Here is a 14,615-nt window from a genome sequence, read left to right on the forward strand (position 1 = left end):
GAAAGAAGGCCAGGGTGGGTCCCATCCTCCCTGTGAACTGAAATTGCCTGGGTCAGACAGAGTGGGGCCCGAGTGAAGGAGAGAGCAGGGGCCCAAGCTAAGCTGCTAGGAGCAGAGCTGCAGCCCAAAAAGGCAGAGCACAGCCCAGAGAGAGAGACCTGCCCTGGGAGGGGAGCTGCAGCAACCAGAGCCAGAGGGGCCAGACAAGCAGCCCAGGAAGCAGGTGAGAGCTGAGAGAGAGACACAGAAGCAGCCTGCAGAGCAGACCTGCCCTGGGAGCAGAGCTGTAGCAACTGGAGCCAGAGAGGCCAGAGAAGCAGCCCAGGGAGCTGAAGGCACAGCAGCAGCAGCAGCAGCCGTGCTGAGGCAGTGTGGAGCTGGGGCTGGAGCAGTCCGGAGCTGGGTGTGGTGAGCAGCTCGGGAGAGCGAGGGGGACCCTGGGCAGTGGGCCCAGCACAGGGAGACACCTCAGCCAAGAGGCTCTACAGGCCAGACTTGGAGGGGGAACATAACCCTGACAGAGCGGGGGTGACACTGGGGAGAAGGGTCCTGCCACCCAGAGCCTGAGAGTGTGTGGCCATCGCCAGAGCAAGTGTCCAACCCGCAGGGTCCCTGCAGCACAGCCAGGGCCTGAGAAGGAGGCCTGGGACCTACAAGGAACAGACTGTCAAGTGCCCTGATGTCCAGAGACACTGTTTGTGATCGTCCCTGCCACAGAGCAGGGTGATGTGTTTTCCTTTAACCTTTTCCATTTTTCCTTATTCATTTTTTAAAATTAATTGTTTAATTAAATAACTTGTATTTGCTTTAAATTGTATGATGTGATCAGTGGGTCAGGGAGGTGCGCAGTGCAAAGAGAGTACCCTGGAGTGGGGACACCCTAGCCCTTGTCCTGGGTGACAACAGCAGGGTTGGGGGTTGAGCCCCCCCGGAATCCTGGGTCCAGCCTCGTTGGGGTTACGAGGACTCTGCCAGACAGGAGAGTGGAAGGGGAGCCCTCAAGGGCAGGGAGGCCTCTGGGTAAATGAAGTGGGAGCGAGGACTCAGATCCTTTCACTAGCCCACTTCACCAGGGTAGTGCAGAAGCCAGGAAAGTTCCCCACAATAGCGGGACCATTCCCCCGCTTACATACAGAAACAGGAATTTGAATCTTAAGCTAACAGCACAGCTCCCCAAACACACATACTGGAAAACTGAAGGAGTTCTAATTCAAGAGGTTTTGCTTTTTACCCATTTGTTGCTTTCATAAGTGTAACCTGAAGTGCCATTACAAATTAGTATGTTTGCATGGTTAGTTTCTCTTTAAGGAAGGGAGGAAGAAAGGAAGAAAAGAAAACACCCCAAACCCTATGAAATTGATTATATGGAGAAGATTACAATCTTAGGATCTGGCCTGAGTAAGGAGAAGCATGTAGGGAGCAGGGACCTAAGTGACTGAGTTACTTCCCAAATGAGGCAAGGAGTAAGCTGTGCTGACCCTTTTCCTAACATTCCTTCCCTTCCCCACCCCCACCATGGGCACGCAACCAGGTTTGTAACTGAACTCTCTCTATTAGCAAATGCAAATTTGTAGAAACTTTACACACACGCAGCTGAATTATTCTCAATTGTTCATATTTTGTCTGTACCCAAACTGTTTGGTTTTGGTGCTTGCTAAACTAAATGATAATATTTACAACAGCTACTCAGTTATCAGCTAGTTCCTCAGGTGACTTCTAATCTTTTTTCTTTTTATTACAATACTGAGAGATTAGAGCTATGGCAAAAGGACCACAGCTGCAGAAACACTTGTTTTTCTGTTCTTGTGGTTACTGTTCAGAGTTAGGCAATGTTTCATTTCCCAGCAGAACTGCTCAACAGCCCTCCCCTCAGAAGTGTCAACATTATGCAAATTTGTGTGTGAGGAATGTTGCTACAGTACCAACTAGTTAAACTTTTTAAAGTTTAATCACTTGGCTGCTGCAAAGATTAAAAAACCCACAGAATTTCCCTGAGCGAGACCTGTGCAAGCTGAACTATGTATTTTAGAACTGGGCTTTTTGTGTGTCTGGGCATGAATAGCAACTACCTCAGTGCTCAAGTATTCTGCTACTGTGTTCCATTATGATTAAAGGTGTAAATGTGTAACTTCAAACCCAATAAGGTTTTTTTACATTTTTCCTTTAAAAAAACAAAAACACTTAATCTCACCTCTACATATATTGTTTTTTAATGCAGCAAAGAATCCTGTGGCACCTTATAGACTAACAGACATTTTGGTCTATAAGGTGCCACAGGATTCTTTGCTGCTTTTGCAGATCCAGACTAACACGGCTACCCCTCTGATACTTGTTTTTTAATGCTTTATTTTCAAAACTGAAAGGGCTAGGTTGCATAAGGATTTAGGGGTCAATTCATATGTTCATTAAGTACAAAATTTTATTGCCTTCCTTCTCAGAAGCATGGGAAAGTGTGACCATTGTCCATCCGCAGACTGGTTTCCCGTTCATTCCATGATCCAATCTAAAATTCCCTTCCTGTGACTTCAGTGGGGCTAGAATTTCTCCCCTTGTTTTTAAAATCCTCCATATACTTGTCCCACCCTTTCTCTCAGACCTAGTCTCTCTCTTTACCTCCTGAATTCTTCATCTATCTTTAAATCTCATGCTTTTTCTTGTTATCACTCTTATTTTAATTTCGCTGCTGCATTGTTTAAACCCATACATTTTGTGGGAAAGAAATGACACACAAGAAAATTGTTTTACAGACTATATGCTACTGCATGGGACACCAAAGTACGGTATGGCCCTCCCAAAAAATTCTCATTACCCTTACTTCTAGTTTTTAGAAGTTTATTTCTCAGCAGCCTTCATAAGCAGCTTTATAAACCAACTAACACTGTTCTGGAGGGGGTGTCTTGTCCTTTCAGGTCTGCCTCCTATCTGTACTTATACTGAGAGTGGTATAACATGTATAAAGAGCATGAGTCAGTCTCCTATACTTCACTAAGTGCTAATGATTCGTTGTACAAGACATCATTCTAAGAATTGCCAAGAATATATCTGCACTACTGAACCATTTGCTTCTCTGCAAGATTTTCAGGGGGAAAAAATCAACTCTAAATACAACTTGGTTATACCTACTGTTTTTCATCCTCAAGAGATCTTAATTCTTTATAAAGCGATGAGTTAAATATTGCAATAACCACATACATAAATGGTACAACTTTTATGCACTCAACAATAGCTCACATGCTGCCTTGGTCATTGTTTCATGGGTGCTTAATCCAGCCCAGCCCTGCAAAAACTCGTGCATGTGTTCAGTTTGACTACCGTGAGTACTTCCATTGATTTCATGGTCGTAAAGTTAAGCATATGGATAAACGTCTGCAGGATCAGGGCCACAGATTCCCCAGTAGAAGGCCCTCACTTTTTTAATGACAGGTTATTTGATGGTTTTACCTCTTTTACATTGTTTTGGCTTTGGCTTTCTTTCACTACATTTTAAGTTGCTTCATTGTACCTGAAACACCTTGGCTTTTGATCATGTACTTTCTAAATGTTAATATTAAGTTGATGGTCATGAGAGTCATGATACCATGATGTTAAGGGGTGACTTTTGAAACACCTGGAGTACATTACACAGCCTTCTCCTCCCCCCTACCCCCAAAAAAAATCTGCAGCAGCAAGTCTCAGAGCCTGGTTAACTCACTTGGGCTCACAGGGTCATGCTCCAGGGGTAAAAATAGCAGCATAGATGCTTTGACTGGAGCCTGGGGTCCTAGACCCTCTCATTCTCCAGGTTTCAGAGCCCAGGCTCCAGTCCCAGCCTGACTGTCTATGCTGCTATTTTTAGCCCCATAGTGTGAGTCAATTGCCCCAGGCTCTCAGATTCCCTGCTGCGGGTCTCCTTTTTGCTGTGTAGACCTATCTGTGGGTGCTATTGTACAAAATGTGGTAGGGAAGATATGGCTATGTAAGACCAATCGTGTTGGCACAGAATTCACAGGTGTTAGCACTGCTCATTTTGGTGTGTGCATCCATTTAAACCATGTCTGTGACTATGGCCAGGAGGTATTTCAAGTACAAAATATACACTGCCTGGTTTAGAAACGTAGCTGTCTTCTCATAACATGGTTTTGGAAACTTAGAAAATATAGAAAATTGTTGGCCAACTGTTAAAAGGCCAAATACGCTGTGGAGTCCTACAGACTATGCATTTCTGCTGTGTAGCAAAATGTAAAGATGGTTCTGTAAGATTTCATTGGGAGACCTTTTTGCCAGAGACTTTGATCCAAGGCTGAAGACATTACAAGCTGTGAAGCTTATGTCAGCAGCAGACGTTTATTACAAAATATGTCAAATTGTGTTTTCATAAGAGCAGAAAAGTGAAAATGATTTCCCTCTAAAGAAATATTTAATAACCTAACAGTTTAAAAACTCATTTCCTTCATCTGTTTGGTTCTAGACATAATTTGTTCATTATGTCACTTGAATCTAGTAACTGCCTCATTATAATAACATAAAATCTACCATTGCAAAGTACACGTGGTGTCTTATTTCTTTTACAGAGGGAGGATAATTTTGTGATTAAGATCAGGACTTAAAGTCAGGAGATCATGGCCATGCCACGGATTTCCTGAGTGTCTTCATACATGTCCTTTAGACCAAAGATTTCAAAATTGTCCATTAATTTTGGGTGCCCATTTTGACATGCCCAACCCAAGAATCCTAAGCCCTAATTTTCATAGGTACCAAGCACCCACCAGTTCCATTAACTTCAATTGGAATTATAAGTGCTCATTTCCTTGGAAAATCAGGCCTTGAGAGTCCAAAGCTGAGCACCCCAAAAGCACCTAATTCTAGTGAACATAGTGTAAAATGTGGGGCTTCCTCTCTCTGACTTCATTTCCCCATCTGTAAAATGGGGATCAAGTTTCCCTTTTCTACAAGGATGTGCATCATGGCTTGTAAAGCAATTTCAGATCTTCTAATTTAAGCATATGTAAGTGGATCGTAGTATTTATATGTATCAAAGACTTGGTGTGCCTGTTCGTTAATGCTGTATAGGTCCTTCCTGGTGTTTGCTCACTAACTGTTATTTGAAAATAGCTGATTTCCCAGTTAATTACAGTGCCAAACAGCTCCCTTTGCCACTGACAAATTGTGATGTACCAGGGTACAATCTGCACTGAGTAGCAGTCACCTCTATTCTGTAACCTGGGGTGCTCTTTACAATGCCTTGCTGCTCACATCCAGCAGCATGTAAGTCTCTACCCATTATGTCTCTGCGTATGCTGCAGCCAGCCAGACCTTGACTCTTACCAACCCTAAAATTTACCACAGAGTGACCCCAACACACTCCCAGCCTATAGTCTATATTGCCCAGTCCTCTCCTGGACAGTGCATATGTATTGAATCTGTCATTCCTTTAAGGGAATAATATGTACACCCCTTGTTTCCCCACATGGATTTGAATGCACTGGATTAGATAAAACAATGAACTACAAGGAGAGATTTTAATAAACTTGTTTCAGTGACTACAAGTAATGAGGCATAAAGGTCAGAAATGGTTACAAGGTAAACAAAGATAAAATGCTTACTGGTGCCTGACTTAACAAACTACATTGGATTCAAAGCAGTTTCTCACCACATGATTTCAGCAGTCTTACTGGCCAAACTCCTTCAATCAGGACTTTTCCGCTAGAGCTCAACAGCCGCTTCCTGTGAATGTGATGGGCAGTGGGGGACAGAAGGGTGCTTTGCCCCTCATTTTTATAGTTTTAGTCCCTCTTTTGAAAAACATTTCCAGCTGAAAGCCAGGACCCAAAGAGTCTAGATGGAAGGATATTCCCTGCTGGTTTTTTCACCTGTTTGAACTTCCTTTATGTGCTCTTCCTGCTTGATGACTGTTTACTGCTTAAATGCAAATTAAGCCATGCACAGGTTCCTGTTTAGGGCAGACCTGTTTTCCAACTTCTGTTTGAGCAGGGCTGTAGGGTTTTGAACATATGTTAATAACACAATACAGAGAAAACCTATAACTTCACATACAATATTGCCACACCTATTTTACCAGGGCAATACTGACCAGAAAATTGAGTTTTCAAATGATACCTTACAAGGCATACTTTGTACAAAAATAATTACAATAAGGTGTGAATGCAAAGGTGTATTCTGGCACACAAACATAATGATTTTCCTTCTTCACTCAGCTTCCTGGACTCTTGTATGCCCTCCCCACAGACCCTCTTCCTCTTCCCCACCTCCCAACATGGATTCCTGTCAAAGTCCAGTTGGGTTTTAAGGTACAAATCCAGACCAATGAGGGTTGTCATTGCCTGCCCCATAATCCTGGGTACATCACAATGCTTTGCTACTGTAGGTCCCAACCTGGGCTGCTCACAACCAGCCTATCAGCATGCAAGTCACATCCTGAGTGTCTGCATGGTAGACAGCTCAGGTTCAGCAGCTCTGACCCCAGCAGCATGTCTACAGCCCCACTCTGGCTTCCACCAGCCTTGGTTGCTACCTGTATAGTGACCCCAACACACTCCCAGTCCTGAATTTCCCCAAAATTGTGTGCCCTGAAATGTCCAGCCCTCTCCTGGACAGCTCAGAGAAATAATACGGTTCATTTGTTCCTCTAAAGACACACAAAGCATATCACAGCTTATTAACTTAACTAGGGGGTGTAAACACAGCATTGAGTTGGTTTATGGTGAAAATGAAATAGATCAGCAATCACATAGTATTAAGTGAGTTCAAGTATAAGTAATGAGATAGTTACAAGTAAAACAAAGCACGTTTCTAACGGTCTAAAATTTAATCTAGCAAGATACAGGCCTTGTTTAAGATGGCTTCTTTCACCACTCACTTTTCTTCTCAGGCATGGCTGACTTTCCTTCTTTCAGAACCTTTCACTAAAGTACAAGGTGCTGGCTTCCCTTGTTTTATTAGGTTTAAGATCTTTGCTCAAGCAGGTTTCTTGCTTCTATTTGGTTCCAGAGAGTTCAAACCTGCACCTCCATGTATATACATGATGCAAGATTATTAATGGTTGACATTGCACTCCATATGTTTTATCTAAATATGCTTATGAGTGCATATGTTGTCACTGGAATATGCTTTATGCAAAAGGTCTCTTGTATCATAACAAAGGTTATAACCTACTGAATATATTCCTCCTATTTGTATGCACGTATCATTCTTGTATCTGAAACTAGAAATACGAAGTATAACTCTGAAGTCCTATTATTATGCAAAGTGTGGGCCATTACTGGGGGTTTAGAATCTTGGTGGCTCCCATTGACCCAGACAATTGGTGGTAAATGGTTTGTTTACCTGCAAACATTCCTGTGTATGTGTGGGCCAACCCAGGAAGAATAGCAACTAGGGGTCTTACAGTGACATGTGAGCATGTCACATGATGCTGGAATCCATCTTAATCCTTGTATTTTTTCATTAATGAGGTGGGGGTGGGGACAAGCACAGACAAAAGATTCCCACCTTGTGCCAAAGCTATAAAAGGGGGTGGAGCAGGACAAAGGGGGCGGCCAGTCATGAGAAAACCCCTGCTTACCACCTGAGATGTTTGCTGGATCTAACAAAGACTGTACCAGGGGAAAGGTTTGGGCTCAGACTAGGAAGGAGTCTAGTCTGTGAAAGAAGCTTATTGGAACATCTACGAGGGTGAGATATTACCTGTAATCGGTTTATTAATATATTAGGTTTAGACTTTTGTGTATTTTTGCTTTATTTTGTTTGGTGATTTACTTTGTCTGTTATTACTTGAAACCACATAAATCCTACTTTTTATACTTAATAAAATCACTTTTTGTTTATTAATAAACTCAGAGTAAGTGATTAATACCTGGTGGAACAAACAGCTGTGCATATCTTTCTACTGGTGATATAGAGGGTGAACAATTTATGAAGATACCCTGTATAAGCTATATACAGAGTAAAATTAATCTATTTGAGGTTCAGGCTCTCAGAAAGGCTGAACACTAGGATGCTCGGAAATTCCCTGTTAACTGAGGAGCCCCTGGGCTGAGTGAATCTCAGTTTCAGTGAACTGCAGAGAGGCATGGCCCAACCTCTGGGTCTGTACTGGAGCTGACTGGAATGTCTAACTCAGCAAGACAGGAGTGGAGGGGCCCCTCTTCTAGCAAGAGGGTGGTTGTTAGTGATATCCCAGCTCATCGAGTGACAGTCTCGAGAGGAGTCTCTGTGTCCGAACCTGTCACAACAGTCAGTGAGTTATTCGTTTCCAAATGATAGCTCATAGGGCATATTTTGTACAAAGATATTACAATATTGTGTAAGGTGTGAATATAGAAGTGCTTAGTGTCACAACTCACGTTTGGGAAGTCAGTCTTGAAAGGGCCATACCTAAATGGCTAGGGCCAATAGCGTGTTATCTTTTCCCGTATATTTCCTGTGTGAATTACTTTAATCTTAGGTTAAGTAAAGTCTCCATGACAATGTGTGTCCTTTCTACAGATCACAATTACTGTGAGAACAAGTGGCTGCATACAGAACTCTTAGAAACTTAAAGGTGCACTGCATCCAAAACAAAGGCATCACTGTTTCCTAGCTACACCCACCATACTGTAGCACTGGTGTCAGGTGAACACAAGCATAATTGCTACAGAATTTTTCTAACTGCATGGTTTCCCCCACTCCCGTTTTCTGCCTTTCTGTTCCATAGCTCTTTGCGGCTCAGCCTTAGCCAGAGAGTCCATGCTGCAGAGCACTGTACCACAGTTCAATTGCCACAGACAGCATGCCATGGCCCACAGTGCAGTCTGTAGCCACAGCACCACCTTTCCATAAGGACATGGGGGTCAACAGTTCTGTGTAGTCACAAACTGGATGTCCGTGTCCCCATACAATCCCTAAAATTCTTGTGGGCTTTCAATAAATGAGCTCCTCCAGGTACCAGCATTCTGCAGTGCACAGAAAGTGTCAACCATAAGCGCCCCCCCCACGCATACTAGAGCTTCAGCAATTCCACTCCCTTTCAGGTTTCGCATGCCTTTGGGAAACGCATTATGTGGTCCCAAAACATTTCCAACCTCCACACACACATTTTTTTTCTCTCACTCTAGACCTCCTGTCTCACTGTTTCACCTATTCATTTTTTTTTTGCTTGCTATGAATACATAATTTGTGTACTATAGTTTTCACAACATGACCTTCAATGCATTTCAAATGTGTAAATCAGATTAATCTTGATGATGCAGCTAAAAGTCACATACACAATCATTCCAAAAAGAAAGACTCCTATTAATTTAATTAGTTGTTCCTTTCGAAGCATTTCTTTTTGTGAAAACAAGAATGATCTGTGGCTGGAAAGAATAACAGCATAACCTTTATGGCATATGTTTACACATCCCTTTGCACAATAATATGTTTTGATGGAACACAGCATTGTTCATAAGTTGGCAAAGGCATCTTGAAAAGAATGTTGGCTAAAACAAGCTGCTTTCTACAATTACAGGAGAAACAACAGTTTTGGATACTTGCAAGTGAAACATATTTGATTCCACACAGGCTCTGGGTTAACTCTCTGTTTGCAGGGACCACAGATAATGAGCCTGATTCTCTACTCCCTGCAGCTTTGTATATCCATTTACACCTGTGCAAAACAATGTAGAACACCAACAAACTAGAATAGAATCATTTTTCCACAGGTGAAAATGATTAACGAAGGTGCAAGACACTGGACAATCCAGATCACTGATTCCAAAGCTGGTTGGCTAAAAGTCTTCAAGTCTTTGAATGTTCATATACAGTTAAGCAGGTTGTAAAGTAAGAGAAAACAGAATGTGGCCTACTGCCAACAGTGCAACACTGCTGATGTTACTGGGCCAGCCCCACAGATTTCAGTGGCTTTGCACCAGAGGCGAATTTAGCCAAGTTCATTCTGAAGGGTTCCATAGATGTAAACTGAGTGCTGCATTGGGTCCACACTTTTCTATGCATCAAAGAGGATAACAATGCCTTGTGATTCAGGAAGGTAGCATAGCCTGATATTATGACACACAGAGCTCAATCTGCCTTCAGAAAGACATGTTGCTTCCATTGACCATATTAGAAGAAGTTACATACCTGTAGCTGATGGGAGAATGATGTCCACATTGACTATCTGCCATCTCCATAGCATCACTTTAAAAAAAAAAATCATTTAACATGGGAGGCTTTTGGGCGTGTTGGGGAGTGTGGCATTTCAAGACTTAATCAAGATCAGTTTGCTTACATGTCTATTTAACCCTCTTTAAAAAGCTATATAGTCTTTGAGGAAATGTCCATAACATTTGTTGTTTGTTTGGATTAGGCATTGCTCTCAGCTTTTGGTAGTCTACTCTCCTCCCTTCTTCCCCTCCTCCCTGCATTTGTCCTGCCTGTCTGCATATGATGGCCATACATCACATGTACCTGACAAGTTTATGAAGTACCACAAAGCTCCCTTTTAACCCTTAAATTACTCCACTGTATGCACTCTAATTTCTTTGTATATTTTAGTTCTGGTTTCCAAAGCCCCATTCTAATAAGCACTGCTATAGGCTATACTGTTATCATTTTTTAAAGGGACAGTTGATACCTAATGTGCACTGACAAATCCACAGCATTAGCAAATTTTAAGTTCTGTATGCTAACTTAAACTCAGTCACCACTTTGCCATGCTCCTGTAATAAGTGATAAATTCACGCTGTTGATTTAAAATAATAGTATTTTTTCAAAGAATTAGATTTGAAATAATCTGTCTCAGATGTTCAGAATTAAATCTATGAACTTAATGACTAGAGTTGGGCATGGGAAGTTAAATTTGGTTTTGCAAGCTCAAACTTAAAGCCATGGATGGTTGAATCTGGCCTCTAGTTTTATCCAATCAGTTTGTTTCAGACTTTGTCAATTTTGACCCATCTCTTGTACTGATTCAGTTAATGGATGTTGGTATTATGGATGGACACTAGTTACCAAACCAGTGTAATGTACCGTGGCCTTATTGTAGGTCAGGGATCGGCAACCTTTGGCACGCGGCTTGCCACGGTAAGCATCCTGGCGGGCCGGGCCGGTTTGTTTACCTGCCATGTTCTCAGGTTCGGCCGATTGCGGCTCCTACTGGCCACAGTTCACTGTTCCAGGCCAATGGGGGTGGCGGCAAGTGGCGGCCTGCACATCCCTCATTCTATGCCCCTTCCTGCAGCCCCCATTGGCCTGGAGCGGCAAACCGTGGCCAGTGGGAGCCGCGATTGGCCAAACCTGTGCACGTGGCAGGTAAACAAACTGGCCTGGCCCCCCAGGGGCTTTCCCTTGAACGAGTGGGGAACTGGCTTTGAGAACCACTGTTTTAGATAGCTCCGAAGTTCTCCTAACTGGGCTGACAAACTGGGTATTTCAGTCGCATAGTTAACCTTACTCCTGTGAATAGCTGCATTAACTTCAAGCAGACTACTTGTCTCCATAAGAATGAGGGGTGTTTAATTTTGCAATGACTGGGTTTAAGTGGCAAAACTGCACCCACAGACAAGCGTGAGGGTAACTTTTGCAGATGCAGCAATGAAGGACTCTTTAATGCTGAGCTGACAACGTAGCACTAACTGTTGTTAACAAAGTTTATTACCTAGGAGCCTGCACGGTTCTATCATTTTTGCTTAAGTACACCGGTGTGATCCCCCCGCCCCAGGAATAATGGTGGGCCCCACCAGTAAACTCGTGGGGGAGAGCCTAGGGGGGCCGGCACTGAAAGGCCAGGCTCCGGGGGAGACGGGCACGCTGCCAGGCCGGAGAGGCTTGCGAAGCAGCGGGGTTGGGGGGATGGGCGCAGGAGGGAGGCATAGCCCTTTTAAGCGCAGACTTGTTTGCTCGGCGGCTGTCCTCAGGTGACTCCGCGGCTTGAAGCGCAGCCAGCCTGTGCGGCGCATTAGGCAAGCGGATGGGAGGTTTCGCTGCTAGACACGCGATGGGGGCTCCCGGCGCGGGGAGGAACAGAGCGAGCTGCAGCCTCGCCCTCCGCCTCCGCCTCCACCCCTCTGGGGCGGGGCCGCTGCTGCTTGCGCTGGGGAACAAACAGCCTGGGCTCGGCCCTGCCCTGTGTCCCCCCCCGCCGCTCATCTGAGCGCGCCCCACCCCTTTCGGAAAGCTACATGGCCCCGGAGTCGGTGCTGGCAGCCGGGCCGGGCTCTGCCCCGGCCTCTAGGTCAGTGCGGAGCCAGGAATTGCCTTTTGGAAGGAACCCCTGCTCCCCTCCCCCTCCTGCTGCAGCCACGGCCAGAGCGAAAGGCCCTGAGAGTTTGCAGACAGGCTTGAGAAATGTCCCAAAAGCCTGAGGTCAGGTGCGGGAATGTGCTTCACCCAATTACCTCTCCTGCCCGTGCAGGCAGGGTGACACCTTCCCGGCTGTCTGCTCTTTAGGGAAGAGAAAACAACCCCCTACTCCTGATCTGACTCACAGGAAGGGGGTGGGGGAGAATATTTCTGCTAATCCAGCTCTGGGGAGGAAGGGGGAGAAAGGACATCACTCTGGGTTCTAGGGGGAAGAGCAATTTTTCCTATCCCCATAAAAGATGAGATGGGGAAAGGGAGAATAGTGACATCTTTTAAACCCTTCCCCTTGTCTTGCTAGACACAGAGGAAAAGCCCCTAGGTCTGTAATCTACACCCACCTAACTGTGCAAGGGAAAAGAGTCCTCCCCTGTTTCTGGTGGTTAGTACACAAGGGAAGAAAAACACCTTGCATTCATCCTCAGCATCCCACTCGCTTGACCCAGGGGGAAGAGGACAGAACAGCCTCCTCCATGTACTTCAGAGCAGCAACAGGCAGGCTAGGCACACACTGCAGAGATCCACAAGAGCAGTGGAGAGAACACACCTCTTTCTGCTCCATTAGAAGTAGGCTGCGCACACCCTGCTCCATCAAGGGGAGGCGGAATTAACATCCTTTGTTCTGTGACAACACTGGAATTTCACTCATAACTTGTAGCAGTGAGTCCTAAGGGTAATCGTGTTTGTTGAGCTGGCATCACTTGCTTTTTAATGTCCCAAATCTGTGGCTGGGGAGTTGGGGGGACCACCTCAGCCCCTTTACACCCTACAATAACCTACATTTTCTTTCTGAAAAGGAGGCAAGAATGTTTTTCCCCCATGAAACCATTCCTCCTCCACCTCCCAGCATGACTTCATGCCACTCAAGCACTCTTGGCATCAGCAATATCTCTGTGATCAGCAGCTGCCAGAGTGTGAGACATACATTTAACCCAACACCAGTTAATTTCTTGCTTGTGCCCGCAGAGCTACATTATTGCAAAAGCATGTGAGTCAGAATCTGAGTGAGTTGGGAGTGTCTGAATGAGCTTGTAGATTTCTTTAAAAAAAATAAGTATTAGCTTTTCAACTGATCTACAGGACAAATGCTACTTTGCATAAGCAACCTATGTCTTTCACCTCCAGCTCTCTTGGTCTGTAGCAAATCAGCATGTGGCAAAGACAGTTTATGCTAGGGGGGAACAGAAGTAATCTCTCCAGTGTGGGAACGCCCTCGGCACTTTAAACCATAGCATTACAGCAGCAGTCTCAAGTGTGCATTAGTAATGCTGTGCCCTTTGCTCTTTGGAGGGGCAATTCACACTACAAATACTTTATGGACCTCTTGAGGCCTTAGCACTATGTTATTTTTCAGAAGTGTCCACCAGTAAATTCCCATTGCATTACAAAATGAGCTTCTGTAAGAATATGTTAAATGATATTACAAACACAGGGGCTGGTGATGGGTGGTGTTCTGATAGATAAAGGTCTCTTGAACTATGCAAAAAAAAATAAAAATAAAAAATCAAGCAGTTCCATAACTAGATGATAAGAGGAAAACAACTAGAGCAGAGGAATTCATAGTTAGGGGTGGAAAGTACCATATGTCCTTAAATACACAGGCACAATGAGGAAGTTATTAAGGGACAGCTCTGCTGTGTCTAGGTTTCTGGAGAACAAACAGCAGATTGGTTTTTGTTTGTATATTAATATTTAGAGCATGAACTAGAAATTCAGCTGAGGAGACTAAAATCCCAGGCTGTGATTGTGCAAAACTAACTCATGTGAGTAGCACCATTGACTTCAGCGGGTATGGTCACACATGTCAGGTTTTGCAGAGTCAAATCCCAAATTACCAATGAGCTCTTATGCTGGAAGCTCAGTTTGGGACAAGGATTTTGAACCCCAAGTTCAGGAAGGTTCTGGTCCAAAATTTCATCTCTGTCTGTTACAGAATGGAAATTGAAGTACAGAGTTCTAACTCAAGTCCTCAGTGAAAAAGACACTAATGGTTTGAGACATCCCTGATGCAAGGAGTCACTGCATCCCAGGACTTATTCACCCACCAGGGGGGACTGGTGGTGTTTTGTACAACCACACACCGTCTGGGATTCAACCAACCACTGGCCGCTTTAAATTTCACTTGAGACTCTACAGGAATAGCATTGTGAGAGGCCAATAGGGGAAGCATATCCTCTGCACCCCTGGCCAATGCCCCCATTTGTCAGTGTCACCCATTTTGGGGGCTATGCTGCCTGCCAGCAGCTCCCACAGTGGAGTGAAGATTTCAGGTATTGTATGCTGCTGCTGCCACAGTCTGTGTC

The 14,615-nt window shown here is 44.4% G+C and overlaps 1 long non-coding RNA gene across 1 annotated transcript; it reads right to left on the bottom strand.

The window, feature by feature from the left end:
- Window positions 1–5,505: 5,505 nt before the first annotated feature.
- LOC127058290 (uncharacterized) lies at window positions 5,506–12,413 on the bottom strand. Its single transcript, XR_007776339.1, has 3 exons — window positions 12,351–12,413; window positions 10,096–10,152; window positions 5,506–5,972 (listed from the first exon to the last, which is right to left on the bottom strand). It is a non-coding gene; the product is annotated as an uncharacterized LOC127058290 (long non-coding RNA).
- Window positions 12,414–14,615: the final 2,202 nt, after the last annotated feature.

This window comes from Gopherus flavomarginatus, chromosome 9 (assembly GCF_025201925.1).
Source record: "Gopherus flavomarginatus isolate rGopFla2 chromosome 9, rGopFla2.mat.asm, whole genome shotgun sequence".
NCBI classification, from domain to species: Eukaryota; Metazoa; Chordata; order Testudines; family Testudinidae; genus Gopherus; species Gopherus flavomarginatus.